Here is a 15,000-nt window from a genome sequence, read left to right on the forward strand (position 1 = left end):
TCACTTGAAACTGAAAGAAAGACACAGAAGGCAGGTTCTATAGATATACAGTTCTAAATGGCACAATGGTATCAGTATTATTACTATATGTCTATACTACAGTATTGTTCCTATTAGTATATCTACGTTAAGTAAGGTATATGTGGAGGCGCGTGGCTTAGTGGTTAGGGTGTCAGCATCATGATCGTAAGATTGTAGTTTCGATTCCTGGACCGGGCGACGCGTTGTGTTCTTGAGCAAAACACTTCATTTCACGTTGCTCCAGTCCACTCAGCTGGCAAAAATGAGTAACGCTGCGATGGACTGGCGTCCCGTCCAGCTGGGGAACGCATACGCCATTGAAACCGGGAAACCGGGCCCATGAGCCTGGCTAGGCTTTAAAAGGGCGCATTTATTATTATTTATTAAGTAAGGTATATAGATTGCTTTTCGGTAATAATACTGCTTCTGCCGCTAACAACAAATAATTGAAACATATTGCTGACAAATGGAATTCGTCGCTAAAGAACACGAAAGCTCAACTAGAGTAAGTCTGCCACCCTCGCTGTCATACACCATCATCAACGTCAACCCACGGACATCACAGTCTCGTGTTCTTACACTCATAAGACCAGTTACTCGGCTTCCATAGTTACTGAGAACACGACAGTCTCTCTCAGGATCACATATATGCATATAAAAGAGACACCTATACACATATAAAAAAATGATGGATCTCCATCAGTTTCGACGCTGAACTGTCACTTGTATTTAACTATGCTTTGTATTGAATTAAATATATTTTAGGGAATAAATGATGGATGAATTTATTTATTAAAACTTGTTAAAACTTCAGAAGTTCTTACAGCTTTGGTCGTCGAAATGCTTTGCTTTCCTTTGTTTAATAAAAAGTTATCCTCCTAATGATTTTGCGTTGATTTTGTTACACTAATATATGACAGCTATCATGCAGAAAATGCCAGCTTCCAAATCTTGTTTTCTGATTAGGTAAAATTGATTAAACTTTGAACCTCTTACTGAGAACGTTGTACTCCCCTCCCCTGATACCAATCGCAGTCACTACGCTACTACATTTCCCTGAGACTAATACTTTTTGCGCCCTTTTCATTTTATCATATTATTCCCCAACCCTACAAGGGGGCATATTATAGACTTTTATTGAAATCCAGTTAGCCTATTATTGAACTGGATGTTAGTGTAACATGTATGCAAAGTTTGGTGAATATTGGTCTGCTGGTTTAGGCAGTAAGGTGGCAACAGACAAAGGGACAAAATTGCCATATATATATATAGCACATAGCACTCCCTCTCTCCTTGACAAAGACGGAAGAGATCAATCAACCTTTCTAACACATACGGGCATTGCTCTCTACTTTAGAGCAACCTATTTTTTTTTTCGCTGGTGGAGCCCCAGCTTGGTCACAGCCTTAGGGTTGAAACATGTAAAAGAATAGAAGAATATATATAGTACTTGTTGCATGGGGGAAAGTGATAGCTCAATTTTTATCACTTTTTACCTTGTTGCTGCATCAAGTCTTTTTTTTTTTTCAAATATAGAGAAAACATTACACGAAGTCATTTTCCCAACACCCTCTTAAAACGATTTTGTTTGCTTTTTGTTGAAATTTAAGTAGGAAATCCTTAAGCATCTTCTAATTCGTTAGCTATTAGACATTGAAATCACATAGAACCCATATTATTAGGTTTCTATTCAACTCCAACGAAACGTAGATATTGATAGTTTGGGGACTGTCTCTAGTAGCACCGTCTGCAAAGACAGCTGTCCTACGTGAAAACATTTCGATGACAGACATTCCACTAGAATAACAATAGACCTTTAACCAATGTTAAAATCCATTGTAACAATAAACAATATGATTGTAGTGAACTCTATTAACCCACTTCGGAGCATAATGCCTTATCGCTTGAACTGCACTTTAAAACATTTGCTTTCTTTTGTCCTGTTAGTCACTACACAAATCACAGCTAAAATTGTTCGTTTCTTAACGGGTGGTTTACGGGTTTGGCCGAGATATAGTAGTTGTTATATTTTGAGAGGGGTTTATTTCGGTATTCTGTTTACTTGTTAAATATAAGGAGGGCTTTCTTAATTAGTTTACTGATTAAATAGTGATGTTGCTTGTTCTCATCCTGACGAGTGTTTCTCTTCTGATACACAATTATTTTGATTCCAGTTCTGGTGACGGCTCATGCATGTATTGGTCTGCTTGCGTTAGTAGTTTCTATGTATGTGTTTGCGTATTTGTATATGCCATGCATATGTGTGCTTTCATATGTTTCATGTGATGGTTGTACATACAAATGCATAAATTCGTTTAAGAGCGCATACTTTTTAAAGAACCCGCAAACATCGAACAAATAGCATTAAAGAGCGAGCGTTACATAGAATTGGTGTTTGCTCATTCGAGAAGGAAGATGGACGATGATTCAATCATTGAACAAGGGAAACAAAAAGACACACACAGCAATGTCATATCCTTTATGACTCAGATAAAGATTCACTCGGCAAACAAAAGCTAAATGCTGTTTGAATTTCAAGAACGATACGATCCGAAGTATGGCATCAGAAATATAATTACAACGAAGGAAGATAGATGAGAGATACCACTTAGAGGAATATTATCATGGTTACAGAAATAGAGAGACGATGTACAGTTATTAGATAGTAGCGAATAGGTATTGACTACAAAATGGCTGAATCAAAGTACCAAATATTTACTCGATAATCAAAAGTGGTTGATGTATAATATTCAAAACTGATGAGACAAATACGTGTCTTCATTGCAGAATAGTTCTCACACTCTCTCACACTCTCTCTCCCTCCCCCTCTCTCTCCACGTATATATATATATATATATATATATATATATATATATATATATATACATATGCGTGTGTGTGTGTTAGATGTATATAATGTGTAAATATATATAATGTATATGTAATGTGTATATATAATCCATATATATATATATATATATATGATGCATACATATATACATACATACTATCATGCATATACATACATATATATGTATATATATGTATATATATATATATATATATATATATATATATATATATATATATATATATAGATATACATACGCACACACACACATACACACACGCACACACACACATATATATATATACGGTCCTAACGAGGTACCTCAATTTAAGTACCTAATTCAACTGAATCATATATATATATATGTAATAGTAGAGGGTACCACGGATAAATAGCTAGCTAGCTAGCTAGCTAGATGGATGGATAGATAGATAGATAGATAGATAGATAGATAGATAGATAGATAGATAGATAGAGTGACTAAGAATGATGATGAAGCAACGTCTGGCTCCTTGATTGCCAGTCTGTCATATAAATGTCTCACCAATTATGTATTGATACAGTGAGGTCAAAGGTGAAGATTGAAATGTCAAGGTGAGATTTGTCAGCATTTTAGTAGCAATATGATGACGGCTGTGAAGGCAGATCTAATTGCTGTCGTGGTTGTGTTGCAGTAGGGGTCCTGGGTCATATTGGTTACTATCGGAGTGGTAATTATAGTAGGGGGATTGTCTGCAGTGATGGTTGTAGTAGAGGGTTGTGATAGAGGTGTTGGTGTTGTGGCTGGTGTCTGCAGTGCGGATTGTAGTAGTAGTGGTGTATAAAGAGATGCTTGTTGTGTGTGGTAGTGGTAGTATTTGTAGTTGTAGTGTATGGTACTGCTGGTGGGTTCAGTAGTAGTAGTAATAGTAATAGTGTGAAGGCGCATGGCTCAGTGGTTAGAGAGTTGGGCTTACAATCATGAGGTAGTGAGTTCGATTCCCGGATCGGGCTGTGTGTTGTGTTCTTGAACAAGACACTTGACCTCTCCCTTTGCTTTACGTTGCTTCAGTTCACTCAGCTGTGGAAATTAGTTGCGCTGTCACTGGTGCCAAACTGTATCGACCCCTTTGCTTTTTTCCCTTGGATAACATCGGTGACATGGAGAGGGGAGGATGGTATGCATGGATGGCTACTGGACTTGTGCCTCGGAGGGGAATTTTCTATGTGCAATCCCATGGTCACATATCTTGGATTTACGTTAATGGTACGAGTGTTTGTGGTATACTCAAATACTTATACATTAATTTAATGAATATGTATTTCAATTGATCGAATAGCCGAATCCTCGTCGTCGAAATCGAATCCAAGTCCATTTACTTGACTTATACATGTGTGTGTGTGTGTGTGTGTGTGTGTGTGTGTGTGTGTGTGTGTGTGTGTGTGTGTGTGTGTGTGTGTGTGTGTGTGTGTGTGTTTGTGTATGTGTGTGTGTACGTATCTTTTTATTACACCACTGCGTAAGTAAATAAACTCAAGATAAGACTATCAGGTAGGAAAGTCACTACACGTGTCAGTAAAGAAGATACGTCAATCATTAAATGTTTATAAACGGTGATCAGGACAGAATGAACGACCGTTAAATCTATAATACAACAGTGGTTTTGTTGATGTGGTTATGAGAAAGAACTGCTGGAAGATAGGGGTGTTTCAGCTTAGCCAGATGTTAAGTCGTATCACAATATAGTAACACCTGTTGATATTAATGCGTTGTCGATATTTCTCCCTGCAACACACGTCTCTGCATATTTACTATGTAATTTATACTCTTCTAGACTTTTGCTCTTATATTTGTCTCAATCGATGGACTGCAGCTAAGCTGGGGGGCCCCGCCTTAGAGATTATTTTAGAGGTTATCATGTTGCCTTCAGAACTGTTTATTTTAAAGTTTGCTACTAATTTTGTCGATTTTCTTTTGTTTATTTTAATTATTCATTCTTCTTTGATACACTAAATTTACGGACGTAAATATACAGCACCATTTTTAAGCGACGTCACTGTATAAAACAGCAAAAAACAATCAGAAATACACAATCTATGTCAAACATGGGGCTGTATCATTCGAATACAGTGAACTTCCAGATTGCCGACAGCCATTTCAAGAGAAGGCAGACGGTAGGTCCAAACCGTAGAAGCGAGTTAAATACGTGGAGATGAATACTCTGTTCCACAGAATAACAGAAGTATGCTTCACATTTCAAACTCGTAACTATAGATAGAGACATAAGTTAGAACATACAATGATGAGTCTTAATACGAAAATTTTTGATGATAAAGCATTTAATCGTTTTTTTTCTATTCCAGCAACACCGTTTCGTCAACTTCGCTGTTAGGGTTTTCTTTATTCTTTATAGTTATTAGTTTCATGTAGTTGCATATCTACTGCCTACGCCATACTTAATAGCACTGTCCTACAATCTAGAATATACGCATGAACATATTTGTGAGTGTCTGTGTATGTATGCTTACGTGTCTTTATATATATATATCTTCCTATAAAATATTAGACTTCTTCCAAGAATCAAAGGTCTTTCGCCAGAGTTTGGACAGCAGTATTACATGCTGCACTTTACAATTTCTGAGATACCGCACTCATGTAGCAAAATTACAGGTGTCAGTATTGGTGGTGCTCTTATTATCAATGACAGGTATAATATCTAACAGTAATTCTGCGTACTTACATATATATATATATATATATATATATATATATATATATATATATATATATATATATATAATTAGAGGCTGTGTTAACTTCCTGAAGGGATGGTTTCATCCAAGGAAATACTGGTTCAATACCGAGTATTTTTGGGAGAATGATTTTCCTTAAAATAATAGGAATATATATAAAGCATATACCCTTTCAAAAGAAGAAAAGAAAATGGAGATAAGGAAGTTAATAATTAAATTATTGAGCATTAATCGAAACGGCTGTAAGAAGCGAAGATGACCAATTTGTTAATAATAAACAATTATTAACTTCCAAATCACCATTTTCTTTTCTTTTTTAAAACCATATATATATATATATAATATAATATAACTAATATATAAATATATGCATATATATGTACATACCTACATATATATGTATATATACATGCACATATGGGTACAGGACATCAAAAAAACGTAAACACAATGAGAAACGAAAACATAAAAACAAAAACACAGAAAACGAACTTTTTTTCGAACAACGAAAAAACAACGAAACAGAGAAACGAGACAGGCAACATAAGGAGTATGCCCCTTCATCAGTTGTCCCCTGTTTCATCTACTCCGCGTTTCGAAGGTAAAGACAAGACGCGACTTCGTTAAAACAGTCCTTCCCGCAAAGCAAATTAAATAGAATTTGGGATTTTTTTGCGGTGGGCGAAAGTGTTAATAAAAACAGGACAGTGAGAACAAGACTGTAAAAACAAACGGTGAGGGCTGTTATCCTTTTTCAAGTAAGTTTTATCTATCTATCTATCTATCTATCTATCTATCTATCTATCTATCTATCTATCTATCTATCTATCTATCTATCTATCTATCTGTCTGTCTCTATATATATGCACCCACACAATCCGGTTTAAATGACACTAATTTGTCTCTGCTTTGTCGTTGAGGCATCACACGCTGAACTTGTCAAGATATCAGTATAAATCTATACCATTCATATACAAGGTTATGAAAAGAAAAAAAAAAAGGGAAGACCTCAAAGGAAAACGACATATTCACATACTCTGACGACATACTTTGACATCATAAACACACACTCTCTCATACTTCCACACATATATATATGTATTCACTTGTGTAGTTAAAATTGATTATAAATATACAATAGTGTATAAACTATACAACTCATTAGAATAACATTTAGAAGGCGTAACTTTCCAGCCTGATTACTAAGTTCACCACAGATTTATGCACAGACATCGACATACATAGACAGAAAAAGAACAGCACAAATACAAGCATATAGAGCCGATTAGAGAGGGTGGCAACTATCTTATTCATGAGGAAAAATGTGAGAATATATTTAAAGAAAAAAAATTACGTATTGGCAGACGCTTTTCTTTAAAAAATTTGGGCGGTAGGTATAGTTGTGTAAGTGTATATTTGTGTGTGTTTATGTGCGTGCGGGCGCGAGCATATGTGTGTGTGTGGGGTGGGTGGGGGGGGGGCGGTATTCTTTTATTCTTTAACTTGTTTCAGTCATTTGACTGCGGCCATTCTGGGGCAGCGCCTTAAAGTTTATTATTGTTTTTTTTTTTTTTTTGGTAGTCGAAGAAATCGAACCTCTGACTTTTTCTTTGTAAGCGTGGTACTTATTCTATCGTTCTGTTTTGCCGAACGGCTAAGTTACGGGGGCGTAAACACACCAGCATCAGTTGTCAAGCGACAGTGGGGGCGGGGGGGGGGGAGGGCAAACACAGACACAAAGACAAACACTCTAATAGATATATATACATATAGACGACGGGCTTCTTTCAGTTTTCCTCCACCAAACCCACCCATAGGGTTTTGGTCGGCCCGAAGCTATAGTAGAAGACTCTTGCCCAAGGTGCCACGCAGAAGGGCTGAACCCAGAACCATGTAGCTGGGAAGCAAACTTCTTTCAGTCAAATTGCTGAAAAAAATTAAAGAATAAAAGAATATAGATATGGAAAAAATATACCCACATATATACATAAATACCCATACAAGATCTGTCCAAAATTAAGCTGAAATTTTAGACAAAAACTTGTATTTTAATTATGACTTAATTATGAATTAATTAGTCACTTTCTTCTTCAAAAGTTCTCATCAAATGAATCATTTGCTTGGTTTGATTACGGTATTATGCTGTACGGTTGTATTACATCTCATGTCTTTTCAACTTGTTTATTTACATGTAAACACAGGTCAGCTAGGAATGTTGTCTATGAATGTTATCTATTTTTATTGTCTGCCTTGTATTAATAAGACCCTGAGGAGATACAATATCCCATATTTTATAATATGCATGAATCGATCTGGATATTGCATCGAAATGGTCATAGGTCATAATAAAGTCTTTACAATGGATCAGATTTTAGCTCTTATTTAAATCGATATATATATATAAATATATATATATATATATATATGAATTTAGGTAAAAATGGCACAGGCAAAAATGACAAAATGCGCTTACTGAAATATACACTATTGGCTCTCACACACACACACATACACACACACACACACACACACACACACACACACACACACACACACACACACACACACACACACACACACACACACAGACACAGACACACACACACACACACACACACATACACGCACACACAAACGCATATATATATATACATATATATATTCAGACTGAGGAAGAGAGAGAGAGAATGTGTGTATGTATGTATGTATGTATGTATATGTGTGTGTATACATATATATAATAAACACAAACATACATGTGTTTGGGAATGGGTACAAGAAATAACTACGTTTGTATAAGCCAGTATGTGAGTATGTATACACACACGCACACATACACACACACACACACACACACACATATATATATAAATGGTGACTATATGCTTAGTGTCGTATAAACATATACGTACATAGGTAGGAACTTTGTTCTACTTCTTTTGCTAATAGTGTATATTTCAGTAAGGTTATTGCGCTACTTTTCTAAGAGTGGTACTTATTCTATCGTACTGACTTTACCTAATTTTTTCACTTGTGCCATTATTACCGTTTACCATATAGGAATATATATATATATATACATACATACATACACACACAAACACACACACACACACACACACACACACACACACACACACACACATACATACACATACATCCGTGTTTTTCTCCTTGTCTCCGTATTCTTTCTGTTGAAGAGCGTAGCTCGAAACGTCAAAGACTTTCCGTATTCCCGAGCGTCATACTAATACTTCCTTTTGTTATTTACACCACCTGTCCTCGTCTGTTGTTATTATTTGTATATTCTCCCATATATATATATATATATATATATATATATATATATATATATATATATATTATTATTATTATTATTATATATATTATTATTTTCTAATTTATAATTAACGTTTGTTGTTTGTATTTAACTTTCAATTTTTCGTTGATTATGGAATTTACAGGTAGGATTGAGCCACTGTTTTGGAATTCATCTTTGAAGGATATCCCCATACCATCTGGAAAGGAATATATTTTGAAACTTATTAATAATATTGTGCTTTTAATTATTAATTTTTCTATATGTGATAGTGGATTTTCATCGATGAGTTCTTGAAAATTGGTTATTTTCCCTAAAACTATATATATATATATATGCATACATACGAATGCATATATATCTTTGTATGTATGTATGTATGTATCCATCTATCTATCTCTCTTTCTCTCTCTCTCTCTCTCTCTCTCTCTCTCTATATATATATATATATATACATATATATATATATATATATATATATATATATATATATACGTATGCATGTATATGTATTTATATCTATCTATCTATCTATCTATCTATCTATCTATGTCTGTGTGTGTGTGTGTGTGTGTGTGTGTGTGTGTGTACTCATGTCGATATATAAATATAGGTGTGTATATATGAATAAATAAACGTAAATCTATAACTATTTGTCTATGTATCTATCTGTCTGTCTGACTGTCTGTCTGTGTGTCTGTATGTATGTATGTATGTATGTAATTATGTATGTATATGTGTATACATTCGTATATGTACATATAAATAAGTACACACACATATATATATATATATATATATTTCACAGAAACATTGTCGTCATAGCTGAAATGAAGTGAAAAACAAATACTGTAGGCTTGCTGAAGTGAGGCGTGGAACGCGAAGAGCATATTTATTTATCATGTAAATACGCACACGCAGACACCGCACACACACACACACACACATGGCTAGTCTGTCTGTGTGCCTGTCTGTTCGGCTGGCTGACTGTGTCGTGTGTATACGCATGTGTAATGACCTGAAGTCGAAGCGCTATGGCCCAGTGGTTAGGGCAGCGGACTCGCGGTCATAGGATCGCGGTTTCGACTCCCAGATCAGGCGTTGTGAGTGTTTACTGAGCGAAAACACCTAAAGCTCCACCAGGCTCTGGCAGGGGATGGTGGCGAACCCTGCTGTACTCTTTCACCACAACTTTCTCTCACTCTTACTTCCTGTTTCTGTTGTGCCTGTAATTCAAAGGGTCAGCCTTGTCACACTGTGTCACGCTGAATATCCCCGAGAACTACGTTAAGGGTACACGTGTCTGTGGAGTGCTCAGCCACTTGCACGTTAATTTCACGAGCAGGCTGTTCCGTTGATCGGATCAACTGGAACCCTCGACGTCGTAAGCGACGGAGTGCCAACAACAACAACAATGACCTGGAGCAATCGAATATATTTAAAAAGAAAAAGACTCTTTTGTCGTGAATACACGTAGTCGAGTGGTTGAATTATAACATTTACGATTTAAAATCGTGGTTTCGTCTCCCGAACCGGGCTGTGTTGTATTCTTGAGAACAAACATACGTTTATTTCACGTTGCTTCAGTTCAGTCGGCTGTAAATGCGCTCCAGCAGGATCTGGGAAGTAAAACCTTCCGACGGTCCGGTGTCCCGTTTTGGGAATGAGAGTCGCATTACATAATAATCTTCAATTGACAGACCTCTTTTGCCGTTGTGATATTAGTAATTTAAGAAAAATATGACCAAAGATGTTTTTGTCAAACATTCTGTTTAAGCTCCTCTAAAAGACCCATTTCAGTGACGTGGTGGCGCTGAATGGTTCTAATTTCTTACGTAACCTCACATTTTGCAGGAGTAACATAGTCATTGTCTTGCCCCTGGTACATTACATGCATTTCGTTCGTCGGTTAAAATTAGGCAAGAACCATTTATTAATAAGCAGTTCCTACGTAATTATAATGTACAAAAACACAACCGATCTTCCTGTTTTCCTTCTCAACGATATTCTGAATCTTAGCTCTACTGACTTTAATCCAATGCAATTTTTTTCATATTTAAGTGAAATAACCAATTTGTTTTACGCTTTATATTTCTCTCATCAATCATGATTAAATGACTGCTAGTGCTGTTATATAACACTTGTTACATAATACGCATGACTAAATCATTGTCATCCATGTCTATAAATTGATGTTTGGTTGGTCACCTGCAAGTTGATGAAACAATTGTAAACCATGGAATAAAAGTATTGCCATATACTTTACTTTCCACTTATATATATGCGTAGATATTGCTATGTGATTAAGAAGCGGCATTTTAGTCAAGTGTCTTCTACTTATATTATGTCTGGATTTCTACCGATTTATGAAAGACTACTATGGATTATCTTCCTGATTTCTGCCTAATTATATTTACATGCACGTTTGTGTAACTTATATATAAACAGTTTGGTGCCATAAACAGCTAGTTGTCCAAATTTTATTACATCTTACATATGTTTGACGTGTGTATGGGTGCAACAAGATATTTATACTCCACACAGTATATCATTATAAATTTTATGGAGGCATTTTTCAGCGAAGTACTCAAAAGATTTTCATGTAAATTATGAATAATTTAAAGTAATAGCATTATGTCTATACAGAGAAGGAATAAAAGAAAAGACCCAACTTTTAACACAATTCTGATAAAAAGGAGGCATACGTGATCTTACCTCAAAGGTAGAATGCTTCGATTTGAAAATTTATAATTTATCAAGAAAGAAGAAAAGGAACCATGTGACCAGCAGTATAAAGTAGGATAAAACAGTATAATACTGCCCGGAATCGACTAATGTACACAAACATGAGTACATTTTATATCTATCTCCCTGTCTATCTATCGATTTAACGATTTACGAGCTGGTTATCTATATATTTCTGTTGTTGTCTGATTATCGATTTGTCTGTCGGCTTATCTTTCTACCTTTCTGCGTCGCTGTCAGTCAGTCTATCTATCTATCTATCTATCTATCTATCTATCTATCTATCTATCTATCTATCTATCTATCTATTCGTGTAAAATCATGTTGAGCACGTTCGAGTGTATTCGAATGTGATGAGACCTTTCTCTGGACGAACATTCTCCAGAAAATAATTTCATTTGACCGTAGTACTCATACGTCCCTGAGTCGTTCCGCTTTGTCAGCTACCAACTCAGTTGTTCACAGCTCGGTAAATATAGAATTATCATTACTGAATGTTTACTGAGGTGCGTACTATTCAGTCAAGCTAGAATATACACACATGCACACATATGTATATATATTTTTACCCCTTTTGTCATTTCCTCTGTCATTGCACTGAGGCCATGCTGGCACACTGCCTGGTACAGGAACGTAAACAAACCAGTGCCGGTTGTCAAGCGGTATACACACTGCTTAAGGCATTGTAATTCTTATACATCACCCGTTCTTCATTTTCTCTTTGATTGTTTTCATTTATGCTTATTTGTATTTATGTACATCCAGCGAACCTTATTCAATTATTAATTATATCCATTATTTCTCCCCACTATACTAATAAAAATCCATATTTGTCCTTTGGTTCATCGTTAATACAATTACATTGGTATGTTTTTGAATAGTTTAGTCGAAATCATATCCTTAGAATACACCAAATTGCTTTTAAATGCATCTATTTTTAGTAAGAAATGTTGGTTAGTTTTAATAACATTTATCCTAATTTCTATAATATTCCAAATAAATTCTGTTCAACAGCTAAATCGATAGCGAAAAGGTCTTCAGCAGAAGTGTAATTCATATACTATAATGTACGAATAGAACATAGATAATTTCATGCGATTAGAATTGCGAATTATTATTGACGATGAAACGGCCATAGTTTTCTGACAATTCTATGGCAATTGTTATTAAGCAGAAGAAAACTCGCCACCTGCAAAAACCAGTGGAGCAGAAACCAATCAAAAATTGTTTTGAAATTAACCGAAGCATATATTAGAGAGTTCGTATGATGCAGTTTTGTATCAGAGCATCGCAGATTCTTAAAGATTTGTTTAATTACCCAATGGAAAATTCCTAAGAATTTCCTTTATTCTCTTTGGAACTGAATAGTTCTTAAAACAGTCTTTCATCCTATTTCGAGAAAATATTTTTCAAATATTTTCGATAACAATTTAAAGGGGAAAAAATGAAAATAATTGAGCCGTCACTAAGAATATAACCACTTGCTCTTTTCTTGTTTATGAGCATTCAGCCTCCTTCACGATATTATTATTATTATTATTATTATTATTATTATTATTATTATTATTATTATTATTAATATTATTATTGTTATTATTATTAAGGCAGCGAGCTGGCAGAATCGTTAGCGCGCCAAACTAAATGCTTAGAATTCAAATGCTTAGAGTTCAAATTACGCCGAGGTCGGCTTTGCCTTTCATCCTTTCGGGGTCGATAAATTAAATACCAGTGAAACACTGGGGGTCGATGTGATCGACTTATCCCCTCCCGCAAAATTACAATCCTAGTGGCAAAATTTGGAGTCATCATTATTATTGTATCCCTTTCCCCCAAATTTCCGGCCTTGTGCCTATAGTAGAAAGGATTATCATCATCACCATTATTATCATTATTATTATTATTATTATTATTATTGTTATTATTATTAAGGCGGTGAGCTGGCAGAATCGCTATCGCTCCGGACACAATACTTAGCAGCAGTTCAAATACCCTCGAGGTTGACTTTGCCTTTCATCCTTTCAAAGTAGATAAAATAAGAACCCCATATACTCCAATGTCCTCCTCCTCCTCCTCCTCCTCCTCCTCCTCCTCCTCCTCCTCCTCCTCCTCCTCCTCCTCCTCCTCCTCCTCCTCCTCCTCCTCCAAAATTTATGATTTTGTGCCTATGTCTGAAATTAGTAGCAAAGATATGTATTGGAGGAAACGTTAGTGCTGGACGAAATTTTAATTTTTTAATTTTTTTAATTATTTTTTTAACGTTTTCATTTCAATTCCTGCCGTAGTTAGCTTTGACAAAGTACGATTCAAGTATTCAATTAGATATAATCGACTGTTCTTCCTTCCTCCCAACCGACAAATTTCTGATCCTGTGAAATTGATGGATTGTTAGAATCGGTAGAGCACCAAACAAAATACCTTGTGATATTTAGATTCGTCTGGAATTCAAATCTCGCAATGGGTAACTTTATCAATCATTCCTCTGGGGTCGGCAAAAGAAAGTACCAGTCGAATCACGTGGTCGATATAATCGACGAACTCCCTCCCTTCAAACATCATCTGCTTGTTTGGCGTGCTAAAAAGAATAGAGACATTTGCGGTCATCGCAATTAACTAATATTCTTTTTTAATCGAAAAAGACTTTAGGACAAGCTTTCTCTTGTTCTGATCGCTGGTGGTAACCATATCTTCTCTTTGAGCATCGTTTTCTCCGTATCAGCTGCAGAGACACTACTATATATTTTATCCGTTCTTATGTCTCGTTTCCACTGTACCGATTGGCAATCGTATCCAAGTGCTTCTTGGCACCACTAAAGTAGCAGTTTTATTTCAAAGCAACAAAACTACCAGAATCTTTAACAAGAAAGCTGATGAAAGCTAAACATTTGTTCTTTCTCTATCACATATTATATGTGACGCAGGCAGTCAAATTTTCTTTCGCATTGTGTTTCGTTTAATCTACTGCTGCACTCTTCTTCCCTGTCAGTTTGAATGAGTCTCTCCCTTCTTCTTGTCTCTCCACTCTTTCTTTCTGTATTTTTCCTTTTCTACTTACCGCCTCAATCTGCCTGTCTGCTCTGCTATCTTCCATTCTGGAAATCACTATCTATCTTTCAGTTCGCAGAGTAAGCAAACGTATCTTTTTGCATTCTTTCATTTGCTTAGACAGATCGAACTTACATTTGATTGTCTTCTTTGCCTTCTGCATTATAATTCCTGCACTGCAACATGGCTGTAGTATCGGACACTTGCTCAATGTGCCGAGTAGTGGGAATGAACTTATGAGTATATGGCTGGAAACCAAGCTTCTCAACCACACAACCACGCCTGCATA

General features: G+C 35.7%; 1 long non-coding RNA gene and 1 pseudogene across 1 annotated transcript in view; one reads left to right on the top strand and one right to left on the bottom strand.

The window, feature by feature from the left end:
* The window catches only part of LOC128249035 (uncharacterized), a 119,378-nt gene that overhangs the window by 55,110 nt on the left and 49,268 nt on the right, over positions 1-15,000 (bottom strand). The gene's annotated exons all lie outside the window — the stretch shown is intronic.
* Positions 1,309-1,396, top strand: LOC128249148 (U6atac minor spliceosomal RNA; annotated as a pseudogene).

Source organism: Octopus bimaculoides, chromosome 11 (assembly GCF_046866305.1).
Source record: "Octopus bimaculoides isolate indiv1 chromosome 11, ASM4686630v1, whole genome shotgun sequence".
NCBI classification, from domain to species: domain Eukaryota; kingdom Metazoa; phylum Mollusca; class Cephalopoda; order Octopoda; family Octopodidae; genus Octopus; species Octopus bimaculoides.